This window comes from Narcine bancroftii, chromosome 5 (assembly GCF_036971445.1).
Source record: "Narcine bancroftii isolate sNarBan1 chromosome 5, sNarBan1.hap1, whole genome shotgun sequence".
In the NCBI taxonomy this organism is placed as follows: Eukaryota; Metazoa; Chordata; class Chondrichthyes; order Torpediniformes; family Narcinidae; genus Narcine; species Narcine bancroftii.
The window spans coordinates 156,271,705-156,292,402 of NC_091473.1; positions in this window are offsets into that span (position 1 = coordinate 156,271,705).

Sequence of the window (20,698 nt, forward strand, 5' to 3'; positions counted from 1 at the left end):
GGGAATCAGAGGTGGGGAATCAGAGGTTGGGAATCAGAGGTAGGGAATCAGAGGCTTGGAATCAGATGCAGGGAATCAGATGTGGGGAATCAGAGGCGGGGAATCAGAGCTGGGGAATCAGAAGTGGGGAATCAGAGTTGGGGAATCAGAGGCGGGGACTTAGATATTGGGAAACAGAGGCAGGGAATCAGAGGCGGGGAATCAGATATGGGGAATCAGAGATGGGGAATCAGAGGCAGGGAATCAGATGTGCGGAATCAGAGATGGGGAATCAAAGGCATGGAATCAGAATCAGAAGCAGGGAATCAGAGGCCGGGAATCAGAGGCCGGAATCAGATGCCGGGAATAAAAGGCCGGAAATCAGAGGTGGGGAATCAGAGTCCGGGAATCAGAGATGGGGATTCAGAGGCGGGGAATGAGATATGGGGAATCAGAGGCGGGGAATCAGAGGCGGAGAAACAGAGGCGGGGAATCAGATATGGCGAATCAGAGGTGGCGAATCAAAGGCGGTGAATCAGAGATGGGGAATCAGAGGCCGGGAATCAGAGGCAGGGAATCAAACACGGGGAATCAGAGGAGGGGAATCAGAATTGGGGAATCAGAGATGGGGAATCAGAGATGGGGAATCAGAGGCAGGGAATCAGAGGCGGGGAAACAGAGGCGAGGAATCAGATATGGGGAATCAGAGGTGGCGAATCAAAGGCGTTGAATCAGAGATGGGGAATCAGAGGCGGGGAATCAGAGGCAGGGAATCAAACACGGGGAATCAAAGGCGGGGAATCAGAGCTGGGGAATCAGAGGCGGGGAATCAGAGTTGGGGAATCAGAGGCGGGGAATCAGAGCTGGGGAATCAGAGGTGGGGATCAGAGTCGGGGAATCAGAGGCAGGGAATCAGATGTGCGGAATCAGAGATGGGGAATCAGAGGTGGGGAATCAGAGGCTGTGAATCAGAGATGGGGAATCAGAGGCGGGGAATCAGAGGCAGGAAATCAGGACACGGGGATTCAGAGGCTGGGAATCAGATGGGGGGAATCAAAGGCTGGGAATCAGAGCTGGGGAATCAGAGGCAGGGAATCAGAGTTGGGGATTCAGAGGCGGGGAATCAGATATGGGGAAACAGAGGCGGGGAATCAGAGGCGGGCAAACAGAGGCGGGGAATTAGATATGGGGAATCAGAGGTGGGGAATCAGAGGTGGTGAATCAGAGATGGGGAATCACAGGCGGGGAATCAGAGGCAGGGAATAGAACGCGGGGAATCAGAGGCAGGGAATCAGAGTTGGGGCATCAGAGGTTGGGAATTAGATATGGGGAAACAGAGGCGGGGAATCAGAGGCGGGGAAACAGAGGCGAGAAATCAGATATGGGGAATCAGAGGTGGGGAATCAGAGGCAGGGAATCAGATGTGCGGAATCAGAGATGGGGAATCAGAGGCAGGAATCAGAATCAGAAGCGGGGAATCAGAGGCCGGGAATCAGAGGCCGGGAATCCGATGCTGGGAATAAGAGCCCGGGAATCAGAGGTGGGGAATCAGAGTCCGGGAATCAGAGATGGGGATTCAGAGGCGGGGAATGAGATATGGAGAATCAGAGGCGGGGAATCAGAGGCGGGGAAACAGAGGTGGGGAATCAGATATGTGGAATCAGAGGTGGCGAATCAAAGGCGGTGAATCAGAGATGGGGAATCAGAGGCGGGGAATCAGAGGCAGGGAATCAAACACGGGAAATCAGAGGCGGGGAATCAGAGCTGGGGAATCAGAGGCGGGGAATCAGAGTTGGGGAATCAGAGGCAGGGAATCAGATATGGGGAAACAGGGGCAGGGAATCAGAGGCGGGGAAACAGAGGCGGGGAATCAGATATGGGGAATCAGAGGTGTGGAATCAGAGGTTGGGAATCAGAGGCAGGGAATCAGAGGCGGGGAAACAGAGGCGGGGAGTCAGATATGGGGAATCAGAGGTGGCGAATCAAAGGCGGTGAAACAGAGATGGGGAATCAGGGCAGGGAATCAGAGGCAGGGAATCAAACACGGGGAATCAGAGCTGGGGAATCAGAGGCGGGGAATTAGAGTTGGGGAATCAGAGGAGGGGAATCAGAGGCGGGGAAACAGAGGCGGGGAATCAGATATGGGGAATCAGAGGTGGGGAATCAGAGGTTGGGAATCAGAGGCAGGGAATCAGAGGTGGGGAATCAGAGGCGGGGAATCAGAGGCAGGGAATCAGATGTGCGGAATCGGAGATGGGGAATCAGAGGCAGGGAATCAGAGGCGGGGAATCAGAGGCGGGGAATCAGAGGCCGTGAATCAGATATGGGGAAACAGAGGTGGGGAATCAGAGGCGGGGAAACAGAGGCGGGGAATCAGATATGGGGAATCAGAGGTGGGGAATCAGAGTTTGGGAATCAGAGGCAGGGAATCAGAGGCTTGGAATCAGATGCAGGGAATCAGATGCGGGGAATCAGAGGCGGGGAATCAGAGCTGGGGAATCAGAGATGGGGAATCAGAGTTGGGGAATCAGAGGCGGGGACTTAGATATTGGGAAACAGAGGCGGGGAATCAGAGGCGGGGAAACAGAGGGGGGTAATCAGAGGCAGGGAATCAGATGTGCGGAATCAGAGATGGGGAATCAGAGGCAGGGAATCAGAATCAGAAGCAGGGAATCAGAGGCCGGGAATCAGAGGCCGGAATCAGATGCCGGGAATAAGAGGCCGGGAATCAGAGGTGGGGAATCAGATATGGGGAATCAGAGGTGGGGAATCAGAGGTTGTGAATCAGAGATGGGAATCAGAGGCGGGGAATCAGAGGCCGGTAATCAGACGCGGGGAATCAGAGGCGGGGAATCAGAGGCGGGGAAACAGAGGCGGGGAATCAGATTTGGGGAATCAGAGGTGGCGAATCAAAGGCGGTGAATCAGAGATGGGGAATCAGAGGCCGGGAATCAGAGGCAGGGAATCAAACACGGGGAATCAGAGGCGGGGAATCAGAGCTGGGGAATCAGAGGCGGGGAATCAGAGTTGGGGAATCAGAGGCGGGGAATCAGATGCAAGGAATCAATATGGGAAATCAGAGGTGGGGAATCAGAGGCGGGGAATCAGAGGCAGGGATTCAGACGCGGGGAATCAGAGGCGGGGAATCATAGCTGGCGAATCAGAGGCGGGGAATCAGAGGTGGGGAATCAGAGGCGGGGAATCAGATATTGGGAATCAGAGGTGGGGAATCAGAGGCGGGGAAACAGAGGCGGGGAATCAGATATGGGGAATTAGAGGTGGGGAATCAGAGGTTGTGAATCAGAGATGGGGAATCAGAGGCGGGGAATCAGAGGCCGGTAATCAGACGCGGGGAATCAGAGGCGGGGAATCAGACATGGGAAATTAGAGGCAGGGAATCAGAGTTGGGGATTCAGAGGTGGGGAATCAGATATGCGGAAACAGAGGCGGGGAATCAGAGGCGGGGAAACAGAGGCGGGGAATCAGATATAGGGAATCAGAGGTGGGGAATCAGAGGTTGGGAATCAGAGGCTGGGAATCAGAGGCTGGGAATCAGATGCATGGAATCATATGCGGGGAATCAGAGGCGGGGAATCAGAGCTGGGGAATCAGAGGTGGGGAATCAAAGTTGGGGAATAAGAGGCGGGGACTTAGATATGGGGAAACAGAGGCGGGGAATCAGAGGTGGGGAAACAGAGGCGGGGAATCAGATATGGGGAATCAGAGGTGGGGAATCAGAGGCAGGGAATTAGATGTGCGGAATCAGAGGTGGCGAATCAGAGGCAGGGAATCAGAATCAGAAGCAGGGAATCAGAGGCCGGGAATCAGAGGCCGGAATCAGATGCCGGGAATAAGAGGCCGGGAATCAGAGGTGGGGAATCAGAGTCCGGGAATCAGAGATGCGGAATCAGAGGCGGGGAATGAGATATGGGGAATCAGAGGCGGGGAATCAGAGGCGGGGAAACAGAGGCGGGGAATCAGACATGGGGAATCAGAGGTGTGGAATCAGAGGTTGGGAATCAGAGGTTGGGAATCAGAGGCAGGGAATCAGAGGCTTGGATTCAGTTGCAGGGAATCAGATGCGGGAAATCAGAGGCGGGGAATCAGAGCTGGGGAATCAGAGGTGGGGAATCAGAGTTGGGGAATCAGAGGCAGGGACTTAGATATTGGGAAACAGAGGCGGGGAATCAAAGGCGGGGAAACAGAGGCGGGGAATCAGATATGGGGAATCAGAGGTAGGGAATCAGAGGCAGGGAATCAGATGTGCGGAATCAGAGATGGGGAATCAGAGGCAGGGAATCAGAATCAGAAGCAGGGTATCAGAGGCCGGGAATCTGAGGCCGGAATCAGATGCCGGGAATAAGAGGCCGGGAATCAGAGGTGGGGAATCAGAGTCCGGGAATCAGAGATGGGGATTTAGAGGCGGGGAATGAGATATGGGGAATCAGAGGCGGGGAATCAGAGGCGGGGAAACAGAGGCGGGGAATCAGATATGGGGAATCAGAGGTTGCGAATCAAAGGCGGTGAATCAGAGATGGGGAATCAGAGGCCGGGAATCAGAGCTGGGGAATCAGAGGCGGGGAATCAGAGGCCTGGAATCAGATGCTGGGAATAAGAGGCCGGGAATCAGAGGTTGGGAATCAGAGTCCGGGAATCAGAGATGGGGATTCAGAGGCGAGGAATGAGATGTGGAGAATCAGAGGCGGGGAATCAGAGGCGGGGAAACAGAGGTGGGCAATCAGATATGGGGAATCAGAGGTGGCGAATCTAAGGCGGTGAATCAGAGATGGGGAATCAGAGGCGGGGAATCAGAGGCAGGGAATCAAACACGGGGAATCAGAGGTGGGAAATCAGAGCTGGGGAATCAGAGGCGGGGAATCAGAGTTGGGGAATCAGAGGCGGGGAATCAGATATGGGGAAACAGAGGTGGGGAATCAGAGGCAGGGAAACAGAGGTGGGGAATCAGATATGGGGAATCGGAGGTGGGGAATCAGAGGTTGGGAAACAGAGGCAGACAATCAGAGGCGGGGAGTCAGAGGCGGGGAATCAGAGGCAGGGAATCAGATGTGCGGAATCAGAGATGGGGAATCAGAGGCAGCGAATCAGAGGCGGGGAACCAGAGGCGGGGAATCAGAGGCCGGGAATCAGAGGCCGGGAATGAGAGGCCGGGAATCAGAGGCCGGGAATCAGAGATGGCGAATCAGAGGCGGGGAATCAAACACGGGGAATCATATCTGGGGAATCAGAGGCGGGGAATCAGATATGGGGAAGCAGAGGCGGGGAATCAGAGGCGGGGAATCAGAGGCGCAGAAACAGAGGCGGGGTATCAGATATGGGGAATCAGAGGTGGGGAATCAGGGGCGGGGTATCAGAGGCTGGGTATCAGACACGGGGATTCAGAGGCGGGGAATCAGAGATGGGAATCAGAGGCGGGGAATCAGAGGCAGGGAATCAGATGTGCGGAATCAGAGATGGGGAATCAGAGACAGCGAATCAGAGGCGGGGAACCTGAGGCGGGGAAACAGAGTTGGGGAATCAGATATGGGGAATCAGAGGTGGGGAATCAGAGGTTGGGAAACAGAGGCAGGGAATCAGAGGCGGGTAGTCAGAGGCGGGGAATCAGAGGCAGGGAATCAGATGTGCGGAATCAGAGATGGGGAATCAGAGGCAGCGAATCAGAGGCGGGGAACCAGAGGCGGGGAATCAGAGGCCGGGAATCAGAGGCCGGGAATGAGAGGCCGGGAATCAGAGGTCGGGAATCAGAGTTGGGGAATCAGAGGCGGCGAATCAGATATGGGGAAACAGAGGCGGGGAATCAGAGGTGGGGAATCAGAGGCGCAGAAACAGGGGCGGGGTATCAGATATGGGGAATCAGAGGTGGGGATTCAGGGGCGGGGTATCAGAGGCTGGGTATCAGACACGCGGATTCAGAGGTGGGGAATCAGAGATGGGGAATCAGAGGCGGGGAATCAGAGGCAGGGAATCAGATGTGCGGAATCAGAGATGGGGAATCAGAGGCAGCGAATCAGAGGCGGGGAACCAGAGGCGGGCATTCAGAGGTGGGGAATCAGATATGGGGAATCAGAGGTTGGGAAACAGAGGCAGGGAATCAGAGGCGGGGTGTCAGAGGCGGGGAATCAGAGGCAGGGAATCAGATGTGCGGAATCAGAGATGGGGAATCAGAAGCAGCGAATCAGAGGCGGGGAACCAGAGGCGGGGATTCAGAGGCGTGGAATCAGATATGGGGAAACAGAGGCGGGGAATTAGAGGCGGGCAAACAGAGGCGGGGAATCAGATATGGGGAATCAGAGGTGGGAAATCAGAGGCAGGGAATCAGAGCTGGGGAATCAGAGGCGGGGAATCAGAGCTGGGGAATCAGAGGCAGGGAATCAGAGTTGGGGATTCAGAGGCGGGAAATCAGAGCTGGGGAATCAGAGGCGGGGAATCAGAGGCAGGGAATCAGAGGCGGGGAATCAGAGGCAGGGAATCAGATATGGGGATTCAGAGGTGGGGAATCAGAGGTTGGGAATCAGAGGCAGGGAATCGGAGGCGGGGAATCAGAGGCAGGGAATCAGATGTGGGGAATCAGAGGCGGGGAATCAGAGTTGGGGAATCAGAGTCGGTGAATCAGAGTTTGGGAATCAGAGGCGGGGAATTAGATATGGGGAAACAGAGGCGGGGAATCAGATATGGGGAATCAGAGGCAGGGAATCAGAGGCGCGGAAAGAGAGGCGGGGAATCAGATATGGGGAATCAGAGGTGGGGAATCAGATATGGGGAAACAGAGGCGGGGAATCAGAGGCGGGGAATCAGATATGGGGAATCAGATATGGGGAATCAGAGGCGGGGAATCAGAGGCGAGGAAAGAGAGGCGGGGAATCAGATATGGGGAATCAGAGGTGGGGAATCAGATATGGGGAAACAGAGGCGGAGAATCAGAGGCGGGGAAACAGAGGCGGGGAATTTGATATGGGGAATCAGAGGTGGCGAATGAAAGGCGGTGAATCAGAGATGGGGAATCAGAGGCGGGGAATCAGAGGCAGGGAATCAAACACGGGGAATCAGAGGAGGGGAATCAGAGCTGGGGAATCAGAGGCGGGGTATCAGAGTTGGGGAATCAGAGGCGGGATATCAGATATGGGGAAACAGAGGTGGGGAATCAGAGGCAGGGAAACAGAGGTGGGGAATCAGATATGGGGAATCAGAGGTGGGGAATCAGAGGTTGGGAAACAGAGGCAGCGAATCAGAGGCGGGGAGTCAGAGGCGGGGAATCAGAGGCAGGGAATCAGATGTGCGGAATCAGAGATGGGGAATCAGAGGCAGCGAATCAGAGGCGGGGAACCAGAGGCGGGGAATCAGAGGCGGAGAATCAGAGCCTGGGAATCAGAGGCGGGGAATCAGAGGCGGGGAAACAGAGGCGGGGAAACAGATATGGGGACTCAGAGGTGGGGAATCTGAGGTTGGGAATCAGAGGCAGGGAATCAGAGGCAGGGAATCAGAGGCAGGGAATCAGAGTTGGGGATTCAGAGGCGGGGAATCAGAGCTGGGGAATCAGAGGCGGGGAATCAGAGGCAGGGAATCAGAGGCGGGGAATCAGAGGCAGGGAATCAGATATGGGGATTCAGAGGTGGGGAATCAGAGGTTGGGAATCAGAGGTGGGGATCAGAGTCGGGGAATCAGAGGCAGGGAATCAGATGTGCGGAATCAGAGATGGGGAATCAGAGGTGGGGAATCAGAGGCTGTGAATCAGAGATGGGGAATCAGAGGTGGGGAATCAGAGGCAGGAAATCAGACACGGGGATTCAGAGGCTGGGAATAAGACGGGGGGAATCAAAGGCGGGGAATCAGAGCTGGGGAATCAGAGGCAGGGAATCAGAGTTGGGGATTCAGAGGCGGGGAATCAGATATGGGGAAACAGAGGCGGGGAATCAGAGGCGGGCAAACAGAGGCGGGGAATTAGATATGGGGAATCAGAGGTGGGGAATCAGAGGTGGTGAATCAGAGATGGGGAATCACAGGCGGGGAATCAGAGGCAGGGAATAGAACGCGGGGAATCAGAGGCAGGGAATCAGAGTTGGGGCATCAGAGGTTGGGAATTAGATATGGGGAAACAGAGGCGGGGAATCAGAGGCGGGGAAACAGAGGCGGGAAGTCAGATATGGGTAATCAGAGGTGGGGAATCAGAGGCAGGGAATCAGATGTGCGGAATCAGAGATGGGGAATCAGAGGCAGGGAATCAGAATCAGAAGCGGGGAATCAGAGGCCGGGAATCAGAGGCCGGGAATCAGATGCTGGGAATGAGAGGCCGGGAATCAGAGGTGGAGAATCAGAGTCCGGGAATCAGAGATGGGGATTCAGAGGCGGGGAATGAGATATGGAGAATCAGAGGCGGGGAATCAGAGGCGGGGAAACAGAGGTGGGGAATCATATATGTGGAATCAGAGGTGGCGAATCAAAGGCGGTGAATCAGAGATGGGGAATCAGAGGCGGGGAATCAGAGGCAGGGAATCAAACACGGGAAATCAGAGGCGGGGAATCAGAGCTGGGGAATCAGAGGCGGGGAATCTGAGTTGGGGAATCAGAGGCAGGGAATCAGATATGGGGAAACAGGGGCAGGGAATCAGAGGCGGGGAAACAGAGGCGGGGAATCAGATATGGGGAATCAGAGGTTGGGAATCAGAGGCAGGGAATCAGAGGCGGGGAAACAGAGGCGGGGAATCAGATATGGGGAATCAGAGGTGGCGAATCAAAGGCGGTGAAACAGAGATGGGGAATCAGGGCAGGGAATCAGAGGCAGGGAATCAAACACGGGGAATCAGAGCTGGGGAATCAGAGGCGGGAAATTAGAGTTGGGGAATCAGAGGAGGGGAATCAGAGGCGGGGAAACAGAGGCGGGGAATCAGATATGGGGAATCAAAGGTGGGGAATCAGAGGTTGGGAATCAGAGGCAGGGAATCAGAGGCGGGGAATCAGAGGCGGGGAATCAGAGGCAGGGAATCAGATGTGCGGAATCGGAGATGGGGAATCAGAGGCAGGGAATCAGAGGCGGGGAATCAGAAGCGGGGAATCAGAGGCCGGGAATCAGATATTGGGAAACAGAGGTGGGGAATCAGAGGCGGGGTAACAGAGGCGGGGAATCAGATATGGGGAAGCAGAGGTGGGGAATCAGAGGTTGGGAATCAGAGGCAGGGAATCAGAGGCTTGGAATCAGATGCAGGGAATCAGATGCGGGGAATCATAGGCGGGGAATCAGAGCTGGGGAATCAGAGGTGGGGAATCAGAGTTGGGGAATCAGAGGCGGGGACTTAGATATTGGGAAACAGAGGCGGGGAATCAGAGGCGGGGAAACAGAGGGGGGTAATCAGAGGCAGGGAATCAGATGTGCGGAATCAGAGATGGGGAATCAGAGGCAGGGAATCAGAATCAGAAGCAGGGAATCAGAGGCCGGGAATCAGAGGCCGGAATCAGATGCCGGGAATAAGAGGCCGGGAATCAGAGGTGGGGAATCAGAGTCCGGGAATCAGAGATGGGGATTCAGAGGCGGGGAATGAGATATGGGGAATCAGAGGCGGGGAATCAGAGGCGGGGAAACAGAGGCGGGGAATCAGATTTGGGGAATCAGAGGTGGCGAATCAAAGGCGGTGAATCAGAGATGGGGAATCAGAGGCCGGGAATCAGAGGCAGGGAATCAAACACGGGGAATCAGAGGCGGGGAATCAGAGCTGGGGAATCAGAGGCGGGGAATCAGAGTTGGGGAATCAGAGGCGGTGAATCAGACGCAGGGAATCAATATGGAAAATCAGAGGTGGGGAATCAGAGGTTGGGAATCAGAGGAAGGGAATCAGAGGCGAGGAATCAGAGCTGGGGAATCAGAGGCGGGAAATCAGAATTGGGGAATCAGAGATGGGGAATCAGAGATGGGGAATCAGAGGCAGGGAATCAGACGCGGGGAATCAGCGGTGGTGAATCAGAGATGTGGAATCAGAGGCGGGGAATCAGAGGCAGGGAATCAGACGCGGGGAATCAGAGGCGGGGAATCATAGCTGGCGAATCAGAGGCGGGGAATCAGAGGTGGGGAATCAGAGGCGGGGAATCAGATATTGGGAATCAGAGGTGGGGAATCAGAGGCGGGGAAACAGAGGCGGGGAATCAGATATGGGGAATCAGAGGTGGGGAATCAGAGGTTGTGAATCAGAGATGGGGAATCAGAGGCGGGGAATCAGAGGCCGGTAATCAGACGCGGGGAATCAGAGGCGGGGAATCAGACATGGGAAATTAGAGACAGGGAATCAGAGTTGGGGATTCAGAGGCGGGGAATCAGATATGGGGAAACAGAGGTGGGGAATCAGAGGCGGGCAAATAGAGGCGGGGATCAGATAAGGGGAAACAGAGGCGGGGAATCAGAGGCGGGGAAATAGAGGCGGGGAATCACATATGGGGAATCAGAGGTGGGGAATCAGACGCAGGGAATCATTATGGGAAATCAGAGGTGGGGAATCAGAGGTTGGGAATCAGAGGAAGGGAATCAGAGGCGAGGAATCAGAGCTGGGGAATCAGAGGCGGGATTCAGAATTGGGGAATCAGAGATGGGGAATCAGAGATGGGGAATCAGAGGCGGGGAATCAGACGCGGGGAATCAGCGGTGGTGAATCAGAGATGTGGAATCAGAGGCGGGGAATCAGAGGCAGGGAATCAGACGCGGGGAATCATAGGCGGGGAATCATAGCTGGCGAATCAGAGGCGGGGAATCAGAGGTGGGGAATCAGAGGCGGGGAATCAGATATTGGGAATCAGAGGTGGGGAATCAGAGGCGGGGAAACAGAGGCGGGGAATCAGATATGGGGAATCAGAGGTGGGGAATCAGAGGTTGTGAATCAGAGATGGGGAATCAGAGGCGGGGAATCAGAGGCCGGTAATCAGACGCGGGGAATCAGAGGCGGGGAATCAGACATGGGAAATTAGAGGCAGGGAATCAGAGTTGGGGATTCAGAGGCGGGGAATCAGATATGGGGAAACAGAGGCGGGGAAACAGAGGCGGGCAAATAGAGGTGGGGATCAGATATGGGGAAACAGAGGCGGGGAATCAGAGGCGGGGAAACAGAGGCGGGGAATCAGATATGGGGAATCAGAGGTGGGGAATCAGAGGTTGGGAATCAGAGATGCGGAATTGGAGGCGGGGAATGGGATATGGGGAATCAGAGGCGGGGAATCAGAGGCGGGGAAACAGAGGCGGGGAATCAGATATGGGGAATCAGAGGTGTGGAATCAGAGGTTGGGAATCAGAGGTTGGGAATCAGAGGCAGGGAATCAGAGGCTTGGAATCAGTTGCAGGGAATCAGATGCGGGGAATCAGAGGCGGGGAATCAGAGCTGGGGAATCAGAGGTGGGGAATCAGAGTTGGGGAATCAGAGGCGGGGACTTAGATATTGGGAAACAGAGGCGGGGAATCAAAGGTGGGGAAACAGAGGCGGGGAATCAGATATGGGGAATCAGAGGTGGGGAATCAGAGGCAGGGAATCAGATGTGCGGAATCAGAGATGGGGAATCAGAGGCAGGAAATCAGAATCAGACGCAGGGAATCAGAGGCCGGGAATCAGAGGCCGGAATCAGATGCCGGGAATAAGAGGCCGGGAATCAGAGGTGGGGAATCAGAGTCCGGGAATCAGAGATGGGGATTTAGAGGCGGGGAATGAGATATGGGGAATCAGAGGCGGGGAATCAGAGGCGGGGAAACAGAGGCGGGGAATCAGATATGGGGAATCAGAGGTTGCGAATCAAAGGCGGTGAATCAGAGATGGGGAATCAGAGGCCGGGAATCAGAGGCAGGGAATCAAACACGGGGAATCAGATGCGGGGAATCAGAGCTGGGGAATCAGAGGCGGGGAATCAGAGTTGGGGAATCAGAGGCGGGCAATCAGACGCAGGGAATCAATATGGGAAATCAGAGGTGGGGAATCAGACGCAGGGAATCAATATGGGAAATCAGAGTTGGGGAATCAGAGGTTGGGAATCAGAGGAAGGGAATCAGAGGCGAGGAATCAGAGCTGGGGAATCAGAGGCGGGGAATCAGAATTGGGGAATCAGAGATGGGGAATCAGAGATGGGGAATCAGAGGCGGGGAATCAGACGCGAGGAATCAGAGGTGGTGAATCAGAGATGTGGAATCAGAGGCGGGGAATCAGAGGCAGGGAATCAGACGCGGGGAATCAGAGGCGGGGAATCATAACTGGCGAATCAGAGGCGGGGAATGAGATATGGGGAATCAGAGGCGGGGAATCAGAGGCGGGGAAACAGTGGCGAGGAATCAGATATGGGGAATCAGAGGTGGCGAATCAAAGGCGGTGAATCAGAGATGGGGAATCAGAGGCGGGGAATCAGAGGCAGGGGATCAAACACGGGGAATCAGAGGCGGGGAATCAGAGCTGTGGAATCAGAGGCGGGGAATCAGAGTTGGGGAATCAGAGGCGGGGAATCAGAGCTGGGGAATCAGAGGTGGGGAATCAGAGTCGGGGAATCAGAGGCAGGGAGTCGGATGTGCGGAATCAGAGATGGGGAATCAGAGGTGGGGAATCAGAGGCGGTGAATCTGAGATGGGGAATCAGAGGCGGGGAATCAGAGGCAGGTTATCAGACACGGGGATTCAGAGGCTGGGAATCAGACGGGGGGAATCAAAGGCGGGGAATGAAGCTGGGGAATCAGAGGCAGGGAATCAGAGTTGGGGATTCAGAGGCGGGGAATCAGATATGGGGAAACAGAGGCGGGGAATCAGAGGCGGGCAAACAGAGGCGGGGAATTAGATATGGGGAATCAGTGGTGGGGAATCAGAGGTGGTTTATCAGAGATGGGGAATCACAGGCGGGGAATCAGAGGCAGGGAATAGAACGCGGGGAATCAGAGGCAGGGAATCGGAGCTGGGGAATCAGAGGCGGGGAATCATAGTTGGGAATCAGAGGCGGGGAATCAGATATGGGAAAACAGAGGCGGGGAATCAGGGGCGGGGAAACAGAGGCGGGGAATCAGATATGGGGAATCGGATGCGGGGAATCAGAGGCGGGGAATCAGATATGGGGAATCAGAGGTGGGGAATCAGAGGCAGGTAATCAGATGTGCGGAATCAGAGATGGGGAATCAGAGGCAGGGAATCAGAATCAGAAGCGGGGAGTCAGAGGCCGGGAATCAGAGGCCTGGAATCAGATGCTGGGAATAAGAGGCCGGGAATCAGAGGTGGGGAATCAGAGTCCGGGAATCAGAGATGGGGATTCAGAGGCGGGGAATGAGATATGGAGAATCAGAGGCGGGGAATCAGAGGCGGGGAAACAGAGGCGGGGAATCAGATTTGGGGAAGCAGAGGCGGGGAATCAGAGGCGGGGAATCAGAGGCGCAGAAACAGAGGCGGGGTATCAGATATGGGGAATCAGAGGTGGGGAATCAGGGGCGGGGTATCAGAGGCTGGGTATCAGACACGGGGATTCAGAGGCGGGGAATCAGAGATGGGAATCAGAGGCGGGGAATCAGAGGCAGGGAATCAGATGTGCGGAATCAGAGATGGGGAATCAGAGACAGCGAATCAGAGGCGGGGAACCTGAGGCGGGGAAACAGAGTTGGGGAATCAGATATGGGGAATCAGAGGTGGGGAATCAGAGGTTGGGAAACAGAGGCAGGGAATCAGAGGCGGGGAGTCAGAGGCGGGGAATCAGAGGCAGGGAATCAGATGTGCGGAATCAGAGATGGGGAATCAGAGGCAGCGAATCAGAGGCGGGGAACCAGAGGCGGGGAATCAGAGGCCGGGAATCAGAGGCCGGGAATGAGAGGCCGGGAATCAGAGGTCGGGAATCAGAGATGGGGAATCAGACGCGGGGAATCAAACACGGGGAATCAGATCTGGGGAATCAGAGGCGGGGAATCAGAGTTGGGAAATCAGAGGCGGCGAATCAGATATGGGGAAAAAGAGGCGGGGAATCAGAGGTGGGGAATCAGAGGCGCAGAAACAGGGGCGGTGTATCAGATATGGGGAATCAGAGGTGGGGAATCAGGGGCGGGGTATCAGAGGCTGGGTATCAGACACGCGGATTCAGAGGTGGGGAATCAGAGATGGGGAATCAGAGGCGGGGAATCAGAGGCAGGGAATCAGATGTGCGGAATCAGAGATGGGGAATCAGAGGCAGCGAATCAGAGGCGGGGAACCAGAGGCGGGCATTCAGAGGTGGGGAATCAGATATGGGGAATCAGAGGTTGGGAAACAGAGGCAGGGAATCAGAGGCGTGGTGTCAGAGGCGGGGAATCAGAGGCAGGGAATCAGATGTGCGGAATCAGAGATGGGGAATCAGAAGCAGCGAATCAGAGGCGGGGAACCAGAGGCGGGGATTCAGAGGCGTGGAATCAGATATGGGGAAACAGAGGCGGGGAATTAGAGGCGGGCAAACAGAGGCGGGGAATCAGATATGGGGAATCAGAGGTGGGGAATCAGAGGTTGTGAATCAGAGATGGGGAATCACAGGCGGGAAATCAGAGGCAGGGAATCAGAGCTGGGGAATCAGAGGCGGGGAATCAGAGCTGGGGAATCAGAGGCAGGGAATCAGAGTTGCGGATTCAGAGGCGGGAAATCAGAGCTGGGGAATCAGAGGCGGGGAATCAGAGGCAGGGAATCAGAGGCGGGGAATCAGAGGCAGGGAATCAGATATGGGGATTCAGAGGTGGGGAATCAGAGGTTGGGAATCAGAGGCAGGGAATCGGAGGCGGGGAATCAGAGGCAGGGAATCAGATGTGGGGAATCAGAGGCGGGGAATCAGAGTTGGGGAATCAGAGTCGGTGAATCAGAGTTTGGGAATCAGAGGCGGGGAATTAGATATGGGGAAACAGAGGCGGGGAATCAGATATGGGGAATCAGAGGCAGGGAATCAGAGGCGCGGAAAGAGAGGCGGGGAATCAGATATGGGGAATCAGAGGCGGGGAATCAGATATGGGGAATCAGATATGGGGAATCAGAGGCGGGGAATCAGAGGCGAGGAAAGAGAGGCGGGGAATCAGATATGGGGAATCAGAGGTGGGGAATCAGATATGGGGAAGCAGAGGCGGGGAATCAGAGGCGGGGAAACAGAGGCGGGGAATTTGATATGGGGAATCAGAGGTGGCGAATGAAAGGCGGTGAATCAGAGATGGGGAATCAGAGGCGGGGAATCAGAGGCAGGGAATCAAACACGGGGAATCAGAGGAGGGGAATCAGAGCTGGGGAATCAGAGGCGGGGTATCAGAGTTGGGGAATCAGAGGCGGGATATCAGATATGGGGAAACAGAGGTGGGGAATCAGAGGCAGGGAAACAGAGGTGGGGAATCAGATATGGGGAATCAGAGGTGGGGAATCAGAGGTTGGGAAACAGAGGCAGCGAATCAGAGGCGGGGTGTCAGAGGCGGGGAATCAGAGGCAGGGAATCAGATGTGCGGAATCAGAGATGGGGAATCAGAGGCTGCGAATCAGAGGCGGGGAACCAGAGGCGGGGAATCAGAGGCGGAGAATCAGAGCCTGGGAATCAGAGGCGGGGAATCAGAGGCGGGGAAACAGAGGCGGGGAAACAGATATGGGGACTCAGAGGTGGGGAATCTGAGGTTGGGAATCAGAGGCAGGGAATCAGAGGCAGGGAATCAGAGGCAGGGAATCAGAGTTGGGGATTCAGAGGCGGGGAATCAGAGCTGGGGAATCAGAGGCGGGGAATCAGAGGCAGGGAATCAGAGGCGGGGAATCAGAGGCAGGGAATCAGATATGGGGATTCAGAGGTGGGGAATCAGAGGTTGGGAATCAGAGGTGGGGATCAGAGTCGGGGAATCAGAGGCAGGGAATCAGATGTGCGGAATCAGAGATGGGGAATCAGAGGTGGGGAATCAGAGGCTGTGAATCAGAGATGGGGAATCAGAGGTGGGGAATCAGAGGCAGGAAATCAGACACGGGGATTCAGAGGCTGGGAATAAGACGGGGGGAATCAAAGGCGGGGAATCAGAGCTGGGGAATCAGAGGCAGGGAATCAGAGTTGGGGATTCAGAGGCGGGGAATCAGATATGGGGAAACAGAGGCGGGGAATCAGAGGCGGGCAAACAGAGGCGGGGAATTAGATATGGGGAATCAGAGGTGGGGAATCAGAGGTGGTGAATCAGAGATGGGGAATCACAGGCGGGGAATCAGAGGCAGGGAATAGAACGCGGGGAATCAGAGGCAGGGAATCAGAGTTGGGGCATCAGAGGTTGGGAATTAGATATGGGGAAACAGAGGCGGGGAATCAGAGGCGGGGAAACAGAGGCGGGAAGTCAGATATGGGTAATCAGAGGTGGGGAATCAGAGGCAGGGAATCAGATGTGCGGAATCAGAGATGGGGAATCAGAGGCAGGGAATCAGAATCAGAAGCGGGGAATCAGAGGCCGGGAATCAGAGGCCGGGAATCAGATGCTGGGAATGAGAGGCCGGGAATCAGAGGTGGAGAATCAGAGTCCGGGAATCAGAGATGGGGATTCAGAGGCGGGGAATGAGATATGGAGAATCAGAGGCGGGGAATCAGAGGCGGGGAAACAGAGGTGGGGAATCATATATGTGGAATCAGAGGTGGCGAATCAAAGGCGGTGAATCAGAGATGGGGAATCAGAGGCGGGGAATCAGAGGCAGGGAATCAAACACGGGAAATCAGAGGCGGGGAATCAGAGCTGGGGAATCAGAGGCGGGGAATCTGAGTTGGGGAATCAGAGGCAGGGAATCAGATATGGGGAAACAGGGGCAGGGAATCAGAGGCGGGGAAACAGAGGCGGGGAATCAGATATGGGGAATCAGAGGTTGGGAATCAGAGGCAGGGAATCAGAGGCGGGGAAACAGAGGCGGGGAATCAGATATGGGGAATCAGAGGTGGCGAATCAAAGGCGGTGAAACAGAGATGGGGAATCAGGGCAGGGAATCAGAGGCAGGGAATCAAACACGGGGAATCAGAGCTGGGGAATCAGAGGCGGGAAATTAGAGTTGGGGAATCAGAGGAGGGGAATCAGAGGCGGGGAAACAGAGGCGGGGAATCAGATATGGGGAATCAGAGGTGGGGAATCAGAGGTTGGGAATCAGAGGCAGGGAATCAGAGGCGGGGAATCAGAGGCGGGGAATCAGAGGCAGGGAATCAGATGTGTGGAATCGGAGATGGGGAATCAGAGGCAGGGAATCAGAGGCGGGGAATCAGAAGCGGGGAATCAGAGGCCGGGAATCAGATATTGGGAAACAGAGGTGGGGAATCAGAGGCGGGGAAACAGAGGCGGGGAATCAGATATGGGGAAGCAGAGGTGGGGAATCAGAGGTTGGGAATCAGAGGCAGGGAATCAGAGGCTTGGAATCAGATGCAGGGAATCAGATGCGGGGAATCATAGGCGGGGAATCAGAGCTGGGGAATCAGAGGTGGGGAATCAGAGTTGGGGAATCAGAGGCGGGGACTTAGATATTGGGAAACAGAGGCGGGGAATCAGAGGCGGGGAAACAGAGGGGGGTAATCAGAGGCAGGGAATCAGAATCAGAAGCAGGGAATCAGAGGCCGGGAATCAGAGGCCGGAATCAGATGCCGGGAATAAGAGGCCGGGAATCAGAGGTGGGGAATCAGAGTCCGGGAATCAGAGATGGGGATTCAGAGGCGGGGAATGAGATATGGGGAATCAGAGGCGGGGAATCAGAGGCGGGGAAACAGAGGCGGGGAATCAGATTTGGGGAATCTGAGGTGGCGAATCAAAGGCGGTGAATCAGAGTTGGGGAATCAGAGGCGGGGACTTAGATATTGGGAAACAGAGGCGGGGAATCAAAGGTGGGGAAACAGAGGCGGGGAATCAGATATGGGGAATCAGAGGTGGGGAATCAGAGGCAGGGAATCAGATGTGCGGAATCAGAGATGGGGAATCAGAGGCAGGAAATCAGAATCAGACGCAGGGAATCAGAGGCCGGGAATCAGAGGCCGGAATCAGATGCCGGGAATAAGAGGCCGGGAATCAGAGGTGGGGAATCAGAGTCCGGGAATCAGAGATGGGGATTTAGAGGCGGGGAATGAGATATGGGGAATCAGAGGCGGGGAATCAGACGCAGGGAATCAATATGGGAAATCAGAGGTGGGGAATCAGAGGTTGGGAATCAGAGGAAGGGAATCAGAGGCGAGGAATCAGAGCTGGGGAATCAGAGGCGGGGAATCAGAATTGGGGAATCAGAGATGGGGAATCAGAGATGGGGAATCAGAGGCGGGGAATCAGACGCGGGGAATCAGCGGTGGTGAATCAGAGATGTGGAATCAGAGGCGGGGAATCAGAGGCAGGGAATCAGACGCGGGGAATCAGAGGCGGGGAATCATAGCTGGCGAATCAGAGGCGGGGAATCAGAGGTGGGGAATCAGAGGCGGGGAATCAGATATGGTGAAACAGAGGCGGGGAATCAGAGGCGGGCAAATAGAGGCGGGGATCAGATACGGGGAAACAGAGGCGGGGAATCAGAGGCGGGGAAACAGAGGCGGGGAATCAGATTTGGGGAATCTGAGGTGGCGAATCAAAGGCGGTGAATCAGAGATGGGGAATCAGAGGCCGGGAATCAGAGGCAGGGAATCAAACACGGGGAATCAGAGGCGGGGAATCAGAGCTGGGGAATCAGAGGCGGGGAATCAGAGTTGGGGAATCAGAGGCGGGGAATCAGACGCAGGGAATCAATATGGAAAATCAGAGGTGGGGAATCAAAGGTTGGGAATCAGAGGAAGGGAATCAGAGGCGAGGAATCAGAGCTGGGGAATCAGAGGCGGGGAATCAGAATTGGGGAATCAGAGATGGGGAATCAGAGATGGGGAATCAGAGGCGGGGAATCAGACGCGGGGAATCAGCGGTGGTGAATCAGAGATGTGGAATCAGAGGCGGGGAATCAGAGGCAGGGAATCAGACGCGGGGAATCAGAGGCGGGGAATCATAGCTGGCGAATCAGAGGCGGGGAATCAGAGGTGGGGAATCAGAGGCGGGGAATCAGATATTGGGAATCAGAGGTGGGGAATCAGAGGCGGGGAAACAGAGGCGGGGAATCAGATATGGGGAATCAGAGGTGGGGAATCAGAGGTTGTGAATCAGAGATGGGGAATCAGAGGCGGGGAATCAGAGGCCGGTAATCAGACGCGGGGAATCAGAGGCGGGGAATCAGACATGGGAAATTAGAGACAGGGAATCAGAGTTGGCGATTCAGAGGCGGGGAATCAGATATGGGGAAACAGAGGCGGGGAATCAGAGGCGGGCAAATAGAGGCGGGGATCAGATAAGGGGAAACAGAGGCGGGGAATCAGAGGCGGGGAAATAGAGGCGGGGAATCAGATATGGGGAATCAGAGGTGGGGAATCAGACGCAGGGAATCATTATGGGAAATCAGTGGTGGGGAATCAGAGGTTGGGAATCAGAGGAAGGGAATCAGAGGCGAGGAATCAGAGCTGGGGAATCAGAGGCGGGAATCAGAATTGGGGAATCAGAGATGGGGAATCAGAGATGGGGAATCAGAGGCGGGGAATCAGACGCGGGGAATCAGCGGTGGTGAATCAGAGATGTGGAATCAGAGGCGGGGAATCAGAGGCAGGGAATCAGATGCGGGGAATCATAGGCGGGGAATCATAGCTGGCGAATCAGAGGCGGGGAATCAGAGGTGGGGAATCAGAGGCGGGGAATCAGATATTGGGAATCAGAGGTGGGGAATCAGAGGCGGGGAAACAGAGGCGGGGAATCAGATATGGGGAATCAGAGGTGGGGAATCAGAGGTTGTGAATCAGAGATGGGGAATCAGAGGCGGGGAATCAGAGGCCGGTAATCAGACGCGGGGAATCAGAGGCGGGGAATCAGACATGGGAAATTAGAGGCAGGGAATCAGAGTTGGGGATTCAGAGGCGGGGAATCAGATATGGGGAAACAGAGGCGGGGAATCAGAGGCGGGCAAATAGAGGTGGGGATCAGATATGGGGAAACAGAGGCGGGGAATCAGAGGCGGGGAAACAGAGGCGGGGAATCAGATATGGGGAATCAGAGGTGGGGAATCAGAGGTTGGGAATCAGAGATGCGGAATTGGAGGCGGGGAATGGGATATGGGGAATCAGAGGCGGGGAATCAGAGGCGGGGAAACAGAGGCGGGGAATCAGATATGGGGAATCAGAGGTGTGGAATCAGAGGTTGGGAATCAGAGGTTGGGAATCAGAGGCAGGGAATCAGAGGCTTGGAATCAGTTGCAGGGAATCAGATGCGGGGAATCAGAGGCGGGGAATCAGAGCTGGGGAATCAGAGGTGGGGAATCAGAGTTGGGGAATCAGAGGCGGGGACTTAGATATTGGGAAACAGAGGCGGGGAATCAAAGGTGGGGAAACAGAGGCGGGGAATCAGATATGGGGAATCAGAGGTGGGGAATCAGAGGCAGGGAATCAGATGTGCGGAATCAGAGATGGGGAATCAGAGGCAGGAAATCAGAATCAGACGCAGGGAATCAGAGGCCGGGAATCAGAGGCCGGAATCAGATGCCGGGAATAAGAGGCCGGGAATCAGAGGTGGGGAATCAGAGTCCGGGAATCAGAGATGGGGATTTAGAGGCGGGGAATGAGATATGGGGAATCAGAGGCGGGGAATCAGAGGCGGGGAAACAGAGGCGGGGAATCAGATGTGCGGAATCGGAGATGGGGAATCAGAGGCAGGGAATCAGAGGCGGGGAATCAGAAGCGGGGAA